Consider the following 12,475-nt stretch of genomic DNA (forward strand, 5'->3'; position numbering starts at 1 on the left):
CGAAGGATAATTGCGTGGTGTACCCCTCAAATTTATGTAAATGGCAGCACTTGGCATTGAGAACACTATAATTTTACAACAGGATGTTACAACATGATTGACCTATCAATAAACTATACATCACACATTCATTTTTAACAAAAAAAATGCAGGTTCCTAGACTGAAGAATGTGTCTGCTCATTGACTTGAATTTTAGAATGCAGACTTGAGCCATCTGGAATCCCCAATGGTGCATTTTCACATGAACAGTTATCAACATTGAATAGCTCCCACTCTTTGATACCACATCTATCCAATGCAGATATCAACCTTTGTTTTTCCTTCTCAGCTGGATATTGTCCATCTGGGCTGACAAGAACTGCCCCAGTATATGACTGCCCCGCCACTCGTGCAGCTCCATGATAGTGGAACAGACCCCAGCTCAAATCATCAGAAACATCCACAATTGTCCAGAACTCGTTAGAAACAACTCCATTATCCAATACACTGAAGTGAAATGTTCCGGTAACTTTTCCTCTTTTCACTCTATACTAACGCCTTCTCCCGACAAGGTCTCCTTCAAGTGTTCTTACCTGGAAAACTGGTTCATACCAGAATGATCCTCTAGCTTTTCCCCGATAGAATAATTGGTACTGGCATGGAAATTGATCATAAGCTGGATTCTGCCCTGCTACAACGCGCCAACTCCATTCCAATGTCCCTAACCAACCAACAAAGAGGTCTTCAGCAATTTCAGAAGACAATTTCTCCCCTCGAAACTCTGCCATTGGAGTGACATAAGGCTTTTCAGGGATCTTTGCATCGAGTTCAAGACAATTATTCTTCTGTAGTACACAGAGAGAGAACTCTTCCAGGTATTTTCTCTCATATGAAGCAATACAGCGATAATTGCATACCTGATCTACAGGGCTGCAGTTGTTCAAGCATTGAAGTACTTTCCTACAGTTAGGATCCAGTAGACAGTTCAATATCTGAGGCCCGCAATTTGTCACCATGCAGTTCAAGGTTGAGAATCCTTTTGCTCTAAGGTTCTTCAGCGTTGAAACCGGTGTTATATAAGCATTAATTATAACTAATAAGCAGAACCGTATGTCATCAGAATTATGCCTTTCCCAAGCGTCAAACACTGTTCGGGAAAAAGAATACTAAACAAGGTACTAGTAATACACAAAGCTAATACATGCATTATTTTATCTAATACACTCTGCCACACGACCCCTTAATGAGTTAACCTTTAAAACATGTAATAGTGTTCATGCAATCTGGTTGCTTAAAGTAAATTTAAGGTAAATGTTTTGCACTAAACATGTAAGAGGGTGGATAAACTGCTAGATCCTCGAGGTGAATTTTGAATCCGCTAAACCACTTAGCCAACCTCTAGTCTTGTGTTTAGGGGATTCAAAATCTATATATTATTTCATGTAGATTTTTAGTTGTAGTATTTTGTTTTAGAACTATTTTGTTCCTGTTTGTTGTTTTTGTTACTATCTATTGCCTATTGTACTTTCATTATGCCTTTTCCAAGACTGATTTTGCCTTGAGTCGGGATGTATCGAAAACAGCCTCTCTACCTCAGCACTGAGGTAGAGATAAGGTTTGTGTACACTCTACCCTCCTCAGACCACACTAAGTGGAACTATACTAGGTATGTTGTTGTTGGGGTTCGGATGAACACCCTCGCCCCCTCCTAGATCCTCCCTGACTGGAGCATGTACACATTTTACACTGTCAGTCCATACAACTTAGATTTATTAATGTTTGTTGTATGGTTGCTTTTGGATTTTTGGTTCTGGAATGGTTGTATGCTATTTTCCTTTTATGTTGGTTTCCTTTAGTCAAGTTTTATTATATTCTTTCCATGGGTTTTAAGAGATCTTAGATCAAGATGTATACCAATTGCAATATAGGAATTGTGTTGAAGTTGTTATAAAGTAGTCTGTGATTGCTTTTAGGTGAAGCTCAGATTGGTCTAAATGTGACTCCACACGATCCGAAAACAGTGGCAAGTGAGGTATGGTATGGGAAGGAAAGTGGGAAGTACACAATGAAGCAAAATGGAGTTTCAGTTGTTTACAGTCAATTGTATCCATTTGAAGGGCTATGGAACTACACTTCTGGCATCATTCATCATGTGAAGATTGATGGTAAGGTTATCTGCATCGAGCCGCTTCATATGTTCCCTTGGCTCACTTGTCTTCTTTTTCTGTTTTCCTGATTCAAACTGAGATCCATGTCGATGAAAAGAACACATTTTTGCAAATGTTTTCACTATTCTTAGTTCTGTTAGTATACTGGAAGCTGAATATATGTGTACATGGCTCTGGTTGCCTCTGAATTACGAGTCTTTGACGTGTAGGATTAATAAAACGATGTATAAGTTGCAATGAAGTAATTTCTTTTCTTCTGTAGGTCTTGAACCTGAAACAAAGTATTACTACAAGTGTGGTGATAGTTCTTTAGCAGCAATGAGTGATGAACTTGAATTTGAGACCTTTCCATTGCCTGCACCTAACAAGTATCCACGACGAATAGCAGTTGTTGGTGACTTAGGTCTTACAAGCAATACAACCACAACAATTGATCATCTCATAATGAATGATCCTTCCATGATATTGATGGTTGGAGATTTAACTTACGCGAATCAATACCTTACCACTGGTGGTAAAGGAGCTTCATGCTATTCTTGTCAGTTTCCAGATGCACCGATAAGAGAAACATTTCAACCTCGATGGGATGGATGGGGAAGGTCATCTATTCTTTTCCTCACATAACTAATCTCCTTAGTCTTTTAAAACTTTTTAGCTCTATGCAATAGTCTGTTTCAGGTGTGAGGTTCGTGTTGATGCTAGTTACACTATTCACCGAGTTTTTGTCAAATAGACACATTGTGGTTATGAACCACAATCTGCTAAACATTATATTATATATGCCTATGAGACAGAAAAATGAACTGTTAGAAAATGGAAAAGAAGCTTAAAAGCTTCGGAGAAGAAGTTTGAATTGAATAAACTGGAGTTTCAGGTTTATGGAGCCATTAATCTCAAGAGTTCCAATGATGGTTATCGAAGGAAACCATGAGATCGAACCTCAAGCAGCAGGGCTCACATTCCAATCGTATTTGACAAGATATTCTGTTCCTTCAAAGGAATCTGGCTCTAATAGTAACCTTTACTACTCTTTTAATGCCGGAGGAATCCATTTCATCATGCTTAGGAGCCTACGCTGACTATAATCAGACGAGTAAGTCATTAAATTGCTTAATTCACTGCGTGTTAACTTCTAATATTTGAGGTATACTTGCATAAAGAAAGATAATGCTGCAAATATGTGAGCTTATCGCCTACTGATCTTACTAAATTCTGTATTTTTTAAAAAACTGATATCAGGTGCTCAGTATTCTTGGCTTCAGCATGATCTGGAAAAAGTAGATCGTGGCGTGACTCCTTGGCTGGTGGCTGCATGGCATTCTCCTTGGTACAATAGCTATTCATCGCACTACCAAGAATTTGAGTGCATGAGGCAGGAAATGGAAGAAATGCTATATACATATCGCGTTGATATAGTTTTCTCCGGTCATGTAAGTTGAAATATACTCCTAATCCTGGCTATTAATGATTGAGAAAATTTCATTTAGGACTTATCTCAGGTACATGCATATGAGCGAATGAATCGAGTCTACAACTATACTTTGGATCCATGTGGTCCTGTTTACATAACAGTCGGAGATGGTGGTAATATTGAGAAAGTCGACGCTGATCATGCAGATGATCCTGGTAAATGTCCTTCACCAGGTGACAACATTCCAGAATTTGGAGGTGTATGTCACATGAACTTTAGCAGTGGACCTGCCAAAGGAAAATTTTGCTGGGATAGACAACCAGAATGGAGTGCATATAGAGAGAGCAGCTTCGGGCACGGGATACTGGAGGTATAAAGCTAGAGCTTCAACTGTATTACTTACTTTTCTTATTCTAGAGGCAGTTATTGAAAGGAAACATATGCAACAAAAAAAAGTCATCGCGTTGATTGTGTATCAACTTGCTTAGGTGTTTTATCATCTGATCCATAGACATGTCGACACTCTTAACTTAGTCCTTCGTCTTTATTACCATTATCACCGATCTTTATTTTTCGTTCAACACTCTCTTCTTCTCCATTCATACTGATGCAGATGGTAAATTCAACTCATGCGTTGTGGACTTGGCACCGCAATCAGGATATTTATCGTGAAAACAGTCATGGTGATCAAATATACATAGTACGACAACCTCATACTTGCTCTGTTGACTCAAAGGTACCTTTCATCTACCTCAAAGGTGATTATATATGGACATTCTCTTTTTCAACTATGGATTTACTCAAAGGTGATATACTAATAAAGTGAAGTAGTTATGGAGTCTATTGAACAGTTAGAGTTTGATGGTTAAAATACCCTATTATTACTAGCTATGTTGCTCGGACTCTCCAAAACTACTTCTTTCATTCTAAGAATAACTTCAGACAAGATGAAAGTTTTCTTGCAAATCTGCTTTATGGCTTATATAAGAAACTGTGATCGTTACGTTGCATCTATATCTTCACATGATTCTCTTGAAAAGATAAAAGAGAGACAATGATCTAAATGATTAACTATCAGTTCTACACCATGTAACCAACCGTCTATAGCTAGCTCTATTTTTCGCGTTTATCATATCTTTAGTACACAAGTCTGAAATCTCAATCATCAAGTTGTTGATGTGTCATAGTAGTGACTAGAACTATGTGTTTCTTCTACTTTTCTTTGTAAAATCTCTTTAAGGACTTCCAGTCCAGTTAGTAACTGCTGTTGCAACCATCTATAGTACACGAGTCACAAATCTCTTGTTGTTGTCTCTCTTTCTTGTTCTAACAACTGTGTTATTGCATTGATACTGAAGACAGGATAGCAGGTTGAGTCCATCAATACCAGTGGCGTTGGAACATTGCAGCTGCACGAATATCCATCCCATTTGTTACATAATTCTCCTCATTGGCCTTCTCAGCAACCATTAATTGGAAGTTGTGACTAAATTGCATAAACTAGAGTTATCATGCTACTGAGATTACATATGATGGTGTTGTTAGCAGCGAATTCCTATATGCAACCTTTGTAATGTGTTTTTGGTAAACAATTGTCAGGTGCCTGGTCATTATCAGGAGGCTTTATGGTTTGATTCCAGGGATTTTTAAATATCTAAGACACACCTTCAATATGTAATGTTGTTTACCATGAGAATATACCAAGTACATGTAATCACAAATGTCCGTCTAGCTCAGTTGGTAGAGCGCAAGGCTCTTAACCTTATGGTCGTGGGTTCGAGCCCCACAGTGGGCGTTTAACATATCATTTTTTTTTGTTGGTTAAACATATGTTTCAATCCCATGTAATACCATAGTGGCTAAAACAATTCACGTTTCTCATGAATCAATATTTCGTATAGATACTCGACTCAAGTAAAAACATATCAAAATTAGCTATAACTAAAGAGTGAAACTATGAAATCATGAAAATCACATACTCCGTGATATTCATGCTTTAATAATCCTTGAGAAAACCTTGTCATAAATTTTATAGCATGTCTAGATTACTATATTGTTCTTGATATAAAAAAAATACCCAAGTTTGTAGGGAGCTGTATTTAAATTGAGCAATTTATTTAACTGTTATTAAAAAATATGCACATATTGTAACACCATGTCTGGTAATTTTATTAATACAAGAATGGATAAGCATATTTGAGAACTCCTGCTTTCTTATTTGTAGAGACAAACTAAGAATTCTTTTACCTCAGAGAGTATGGCTCTGATCAAATGGTAAGAGCGCGACAAGTGAAATATAGGTTTAACTGGAGAGAGTTAAGAGGAGCGGATCAATTATCCATCGAATTTAGAACTGCCAGCTGACCACGGGGATTTCTCGATTACCAAAGACAAGAAATATCAACAGAAGAGATAACACAAAAATGTACTGTCCTAAAACTTCACTCCTCTTCCAAGGGAGACTAAACTTCATATTTCAACTATATTGTATGTCTACATTAGCAGTGTTTTTAATTCTATCCTACCCTCTGACCACCTCCTCCATATACCCTTAACCATTCAGTCATGATAAGCCTAGTTAAAAATGTGATAATTGGGCATGACTTTTTCATGTCTTGTAAGAGAATTCATTCTTGAACTCCTTCTCAAGTTGTTCCCTAGTTTCTGTCTTTGCAGCCAACACAACATCATCAAGGAAACCTCTCTGAGGAAATTCTTTGGGTACAAGACTTCGATATATCTCAAACTGTTCATCGGCTTCTTTCTTCTTGTCCAACAAACTGTAGACTATTCCCTGTCACCAAGTACCAAACACGGTAAGATTCAAGAACAAAGATATCTGGGGTTGACTGCCCCAACATTAAGCTTTTAGAACACATGCATCATCACATGAATCGGAATTAATTACACCCGAGAGCAAATCTTGCTGCATATGCATGACACATGGTTATTGCTTAACCATGCATCTGCCTTTCCTCACTATGCAATAAACTTGCTTTGCCATCCATTTAATTACTAAAATCTTTTGTTTCCTGAGACCATGTTTATCAGTGACCTAGAATCTAATCCAGAGTATATCAAGCATTGCATAGAGTACATATTAAACAGCATTTTATCATCATTCTTCACAGTATTAGTGTATTACCAAATCTCATAATATGTGAACCTTGGGGTTCAATCTCAAACCTTGATCAAATTACAAGATCAATTATCAAAAGCTCTAAAGTATTACAGTGGGCCACTCGAGTATACAAGGATGCACGAACATTTAGCCAGAAATTTAAGCTGATTAACAGAGCTACAATTTGCTTATTCTTAACATATCCTTTTCGAAAGCTTACAATTCAAGAAGAACTGAAGCTTATAAAGTAATATGCCGTGGAAAAACAGAACACAAATACCTGGCACAGATAAGGCCTGAAGTCTCTTGAGTTCTCTTGGACAAGAAGTTTAAACTTTTGTAAGGCCTCTTCTAACTCACCCTGCAAGACATGAATGAATGTAAGAGAGGAGAACTAGGCTGAACATTTTTTTATCCTACCTTTTTTAAAATAGATAGGGGAGAACTAGCTGGAACTGGGTCCTCTAACCATCAAAACATTGATCATGAGGGAGAGAACTGGTGCTATCATGACCTTCACTGACAAAAACAACCTCTTTAACTTAGAAAAGGTAACATGCTCGGACAACCTACTACCCGCAAGACAAGACCATCATGCAAGTGGCCAGACTTTCACCATTTACCCAACTACACTGCCTCTCTTCCAATCTGTACATCAATGTTATATCAGACTCTAGGGATATCCAATGGTATCATTATAAAGCAAACAAGGTAGACATCTCTGTTACACTTAATGCATCGACTTAGGCATAAGATGTTACAGCAGACAAGCTACAAAACATATGCTAATAATGGGAGGATATCATGATTTACATGGCCCCTCATGAGAGTTGAGTAACTCCTTTTGATGTAACAGATAAATGTCACACTAAAGAAATCAGATTTAGCAGGTGTACTTCAAGCCATTACCTTAACTACATGCATTTGTGCGACTAATATTTTTATGTTTCTTTCCTCATTGACTCTTTTTTCCTGGCGAGCAACTTCTAGAGCACCATTTAGCATCTCAAAAACAGCGGGACCTTCAAAGTTTTTGTGCATCACCATAGCTAAACCCTGGAACAATTCAATAGATAAGCTTAAAAGGCTTATAATAATTGAGAAGGGATGTTTCTACTTCTAAAGAAATGTTCATAGCAAGCATAACAAGTTTTTATGGGTCAAGCAAACATAAGCAAAATATTCGAGCTCATTGCCTTAAATTGCATGCCCATTCAATTATAGATGTGAAGAGAAAATAGTGAAGAAATCAGAAACAGCATGACACCTGTTCTTTGTTGCCTGGACTCCTCCTTGATCTGGACATACCTGTGACAAACAAGTAGGACATAGTGGTGTTTTGAAATACACAAAAAACTACCTAAAATTTCACCACTATTTCTGACACACATCATACACTTATCCAGGATGCATCAAATTGATTAGTGTCATCACTTAATACAGATACATTATTGATTCTGATTACTTACAAAGTTCACCGCTTAGATATATATGTTTGCACTTAAATTATTCTCCTCCTCCACGCTGAAAATTTGTAGCTATCCTTCAAAGAATTGCTTCTTCATTCCAATAGGAATGATATTTTGAAAATGACATAACTGAACTCAAAATATTCTTGTCTCAGATTGGCATCCACTGCAAGTATATAACTGAATAGCCTAAAGTTATACAAGAAACAACAATTTGAAGGCACAGTAAACCCTAAGGATCCAAAGTTAGATAACACTATAGATTAACTGACAAATGTAGAACTGCTCCCCTCAAGGAAGCTTGATCTGTATTTTAATAACAATGCATCAAAGCGTACCTTATATGAAACATCATGATAGCCTTCATACAAGTGCACAATTCTAAAATAATTCATCATGTGTTTCTTGAGCATTGATTTTTCATTACACCAGGTAGTACCCTAGTGTTCAGAAAGAACATGGTTAGCACCACCAGTAAGCCAACGGGCTTCTGGAGCAATCATTCCTTCTCAGTCCTCAGTTTATCAAGGACAAAGTCCACTAAATACCACATCAATGGGAACCAAGTATTGCCACATCCATAGAACAAGAAGTCAACGAAGGTGACTTGAAAAAATCAACAGAGAGACAGGATTTTCAGCAATTGCATGGTTATCCATTTGAAAACAGCTTTTTACACAAACATTACCAAATTTCTTGGGCTTCAAATGTAGTTACTGGTGAATTTTACAAGTTTAGATAAGAACAAAACCTGGATTTTTTCTTGAGTCATGTAAAACAGTCTAGACCAAGGCAAATACCTGTATTTTTTTAGTCATGTAAAAAACTGTATAGACCAAGGCATTCCAGCCAGCTACATGATCCTTCTTCTCAGTGTTTACAGAATATCAATTCACAATAATGCATTGCTCAATTACTATCTGGATAACTGATGATATGGTGACCATCATTATGTCATTGACTTGATAAAGAAAATGGATATCATATCCAACATCTATCGTGAGAGAGCAGAAACTTCCACATAATTTAGAATCCATGTTCAGTCTTCAAACCATAAAACAGATATCCAAATAAGTACTAGGTTATTGACATTCTCCATTGCAGAATTTGACAGTCACAAAATATCATATCTAAACGAATCATCGACTCAATGGAGCTGCATCAGTCAAACCAGCATACACCACAACAAACAATAAGTAAAGGAATAAAAAAAACACATAGTGGTTGTTAGGTCTGCCATTCAGTGTCTTAATGCACAAAGTTCTACACAAGATATTTACACGACCTCTAGTGTTTTACACTCAACAATGTTTTATAAGCACATCCAATATCATCATTAACAACAACCATTAACAAGAATTACTCAAAAGTTAAGACAAATATTATCTAATCCTCCTCAACTCACACATGGTGTTAATGCAATATAAACGAGTGTATAAACACACACACCAAAAAAAGGAAGCATCTAAGGATATTTCAATAGAAATTCCATTAAAACACAACAGGGTTTAGGAACCATACATGCAGTGCTCTAAGCAAGAGAGGCTTCTGCTTCAAAATCTCCTTAAACAACCTCTTAGCCTTACTTAACTGCCCCATCATCTCATAACAAAGAGCCTCCAAAAGCCTCCACTCCATTTCTCAAGGCTGAACCTCAATCAGCTTCTCCACATACTTCAAAGCCTCTTTAGTCTTCCCTTTCCTCATCTTCACATTAACAATAGTCTTCAAAGCATCAACATCTCTCAGATTCTTCTCCAACAACTTCATACACGTCACTTCTTCCTCACTATCTCCTTCTTGGGTCTCAACAACACTACTTCCTTGAACTGGCTGTGGCAATGACAATACACGTTTAGCCCTAACACCCATAAACAAGAATGACCCAACAAGTAAAAAAACAATCTTTTCACTGAAAAACTTGGAAATTCCTTTCTGGGGTTTCCAAGAGCAGGTTAAAATAGCTGAATTTTGGGATTTGGAAGCTGCTTGGATCTTGGGGTAAAGAGTAGTCAGGGTTTTGGGACTGTAAAGGGGAGGAAGAAAAAGGGTTTTGAGGGAAATGGGTTGAACAACATTTGAGTTGTGATTAAGTGTTGATGAGTGTTGGCAAAGTGGGATTTTAGTGGCAATTGAAGAAACCATTTTAGCAAGTAGCACTGTAGGAGAAGCAGCTGCTTAGAAGAAGAACATCAAAAATGGAAGGTTAGTCCAACTGAAAGTTGTGCTCAAATAAGTCTTGGTTTTTCTCATAAACCTTCAAGGGGTTTAAGGGAATGTAATCAATTGATGCTAAGGTACTCTTCTCAAATTTGGGGCTAGGTAGGTTGATTTGATTCCATTTTTTATTGCAAAAAATAGTTGGATGAGTACGTTTCAATAAATAATTAAGAAAATTGCTGATATTTTTTATTTATTATTATTTATAACATATAACAATATAATAAATCTGTAATATGTATTAAATTAAGCTTTAGAGAACATAAGAGACATGAAATATGCTTCTAGATATATATGAATAGAACGCTGGAAGGATTTTGTGGAAGAAACAAATATATCGACGTTATGCTAGATTATCGAAAGAAAATTGATTATCTATCTCAAGTTATTTAAGTTCATATTTAAGATATGTTAAAGTAAAATTCTTTTTTTATACCACACGAATTTTTGTAAAAATTACAAATTATTGAATGAGTAAGACCCGCTATGAAGGTCATTAGGTTGTCAGTTGATTATTTCATACATTATTGTATCGATATCTCCCTTATAATGTTGTGAGGTGTGTCTACGGTTAAAGTTATTTTCTATTGATTTTCATATTTCTTATGTCTATTAGTGACGCGATGTCCATGGTCACATCTGGATAGAGATTATTGGAGCGTTGTAGTTAATTGAAGCGATGTCCTGATCACATCTGGACTGAGATTATGATGATTACTTCCCGCAATAGAGAGAGGGTACTCGTTATGAGTGGCGGCGGTTGCCTTCTCCCTCGAGGGAGATGCAAAGTTTCTCATGGCTTTAGGGACAATAATTGAGTTAATACCAGTAGTGGGGTCCTTAGTAGTTAATGTGGAGAGAAGAGGGTATTTTTGTTGGGGGAATCCATTCCTTTTGCAGAAGACGCATTTTCTTTCATGTGTGGACCATCCTCATAAATGTTTTTGCCTCTTTTTGAGTTCAAGGTACTTGAGCTTTTTATTATTGCTTTGTTGTTATTTTCCGATTCTATCCATTGTTTACGTTTACCTAAGGATTCATTGGTAGAATACTTAAATGAGCAAGTAAAATGGTTAGAATTTATTGGAGGGGGTTGCAGAACTTACCTGACTTGGCATCGAATAATTTTACCTGTGACTAGGTGTGTTTTCTTCCCTCTAGACCAACTCACCCACACCCAGTACATAATGTTCCTTCTTCTTCGTACAATACCTCCTGAAGGTGGCTATCAATTTTAATCGTTTTTTACCAGTACGTGATCTTGGGCGTATTTATGCGCCTTATAACCAATTAATTCCATATATATGGTTTAGTTGAGAGCATTTTTCGTTGTCGAAATTAAGTTTTGAGAGTCTTTTGATGTCGCTTCTTCTAACCAATATGATTAGATGTTTTAGGGTGAAAAGCAAAGAAGAACGAGCCAAAAGAGGGCACCTAGTTACGGAGAAAAAGGGCCAAGAAGCTAGAGAATACACTATGAGGGAGCACCTCCGCGTCGCGGAGCTGATATGTGTATGCAGAAAAGGAACTCCACTTAACAGTGGAGTGCCCGATAAGAGCGCGTCGCGGAGAGGTTTCACCTGTGCGCAACTATAGGCGAGGGAACAAGTCCGCGTTGTGGACCTGGACACCAGAAATTGGCCACGTGTTTTATTTTAGACTATAATTATTTTAAGTGTGTTATTTTTATTATTATCCAGTTTTTAAAAAGACGAGAGTAGATCCATTTGGGCGTTTTGGCTAACACTTTCTAGGATTTTTCTTCTACTCCTTCATTTTGGTAAACCCTTTTATGATCCATAAACATTACTTGATGATCTTTTGTTCTATGAGTAGCTAAAGACCCTTATTCTAGGGTTGTAGCTACGATTAATGGTATATTAGTATTTGTTTCTAGCATGAGATAGGTTTTCTTGTGGTTTATGCTTACATTCTTGTTTAACTATTTTAATGCATGATCAACATTAAAATAAATTCGTTGTCTGCTCTTGAACTCGGAAGATGAATAGAGGGATAGACCAAAGAATGTGGGAAGTGTGTTCATTCTAGAGTAAAGTTAGAGTGTTCGTATATATGATAGTCTTATACCTATATATCGCGTTTGAT

At 37.0% G+C, this 12,475-nt stretch overlaps 1 protein-coding gene, 1 non-coding gene and 3 pseudogenes across 2 annotated transcripts in view; 3 read left to right on the forward strand and 2 right to left on the reverse strand.

Moving 5' to 3' along the window:
• The window catches only part of LOC125856627 (probable 20S rRNA accumulation protein 4), a 61,953-nt gene that overhangs the window by 19,908 nt on the left and 29,570 nt on the right, over positions 1-12,475 (forward strand). The gene's annotated exons all lie outside the window — the stretch shown is intronic.
• LOC125855688 (uncharacterized) lies at positions 24-1,511 on the reverse strand (annotated as a pseudogene).
• On the forward strand, positions 1,950-5,032 carry LOC125855689 (purple acid phosphatase 23-like; annotated as a pseudogene).
• TRNAK-CUU (transfer RNA lysine (anticodon CUU)) lies at positions 5,282-5,354 on the forward strand. The gene has a single exon. It is a non-coding gene; the product is annotated as a tRNA-Lys (tRNA).
• Positions 5,946-10,309, reverse strand: LOC125856628 (protein SLOW GREEN 1, chloroplastic-like; annotated as a pseudogene).

This window comes from Solanum stenotomum, chromosome 2, assembly GCF_019186545.1.
Source record: "Solanum stenotomum isolate F172 chromosome 2, ASM1918654v1, whole genome shotgun sequence".
Classification (NCBI taxonomy): domain Eukaryota; kingdom Viridiplantae; phylum Streptophyta; class Magnoliopsida; order Solanales; family Solanaceae; genus Solanum; species Solanum stenotomum.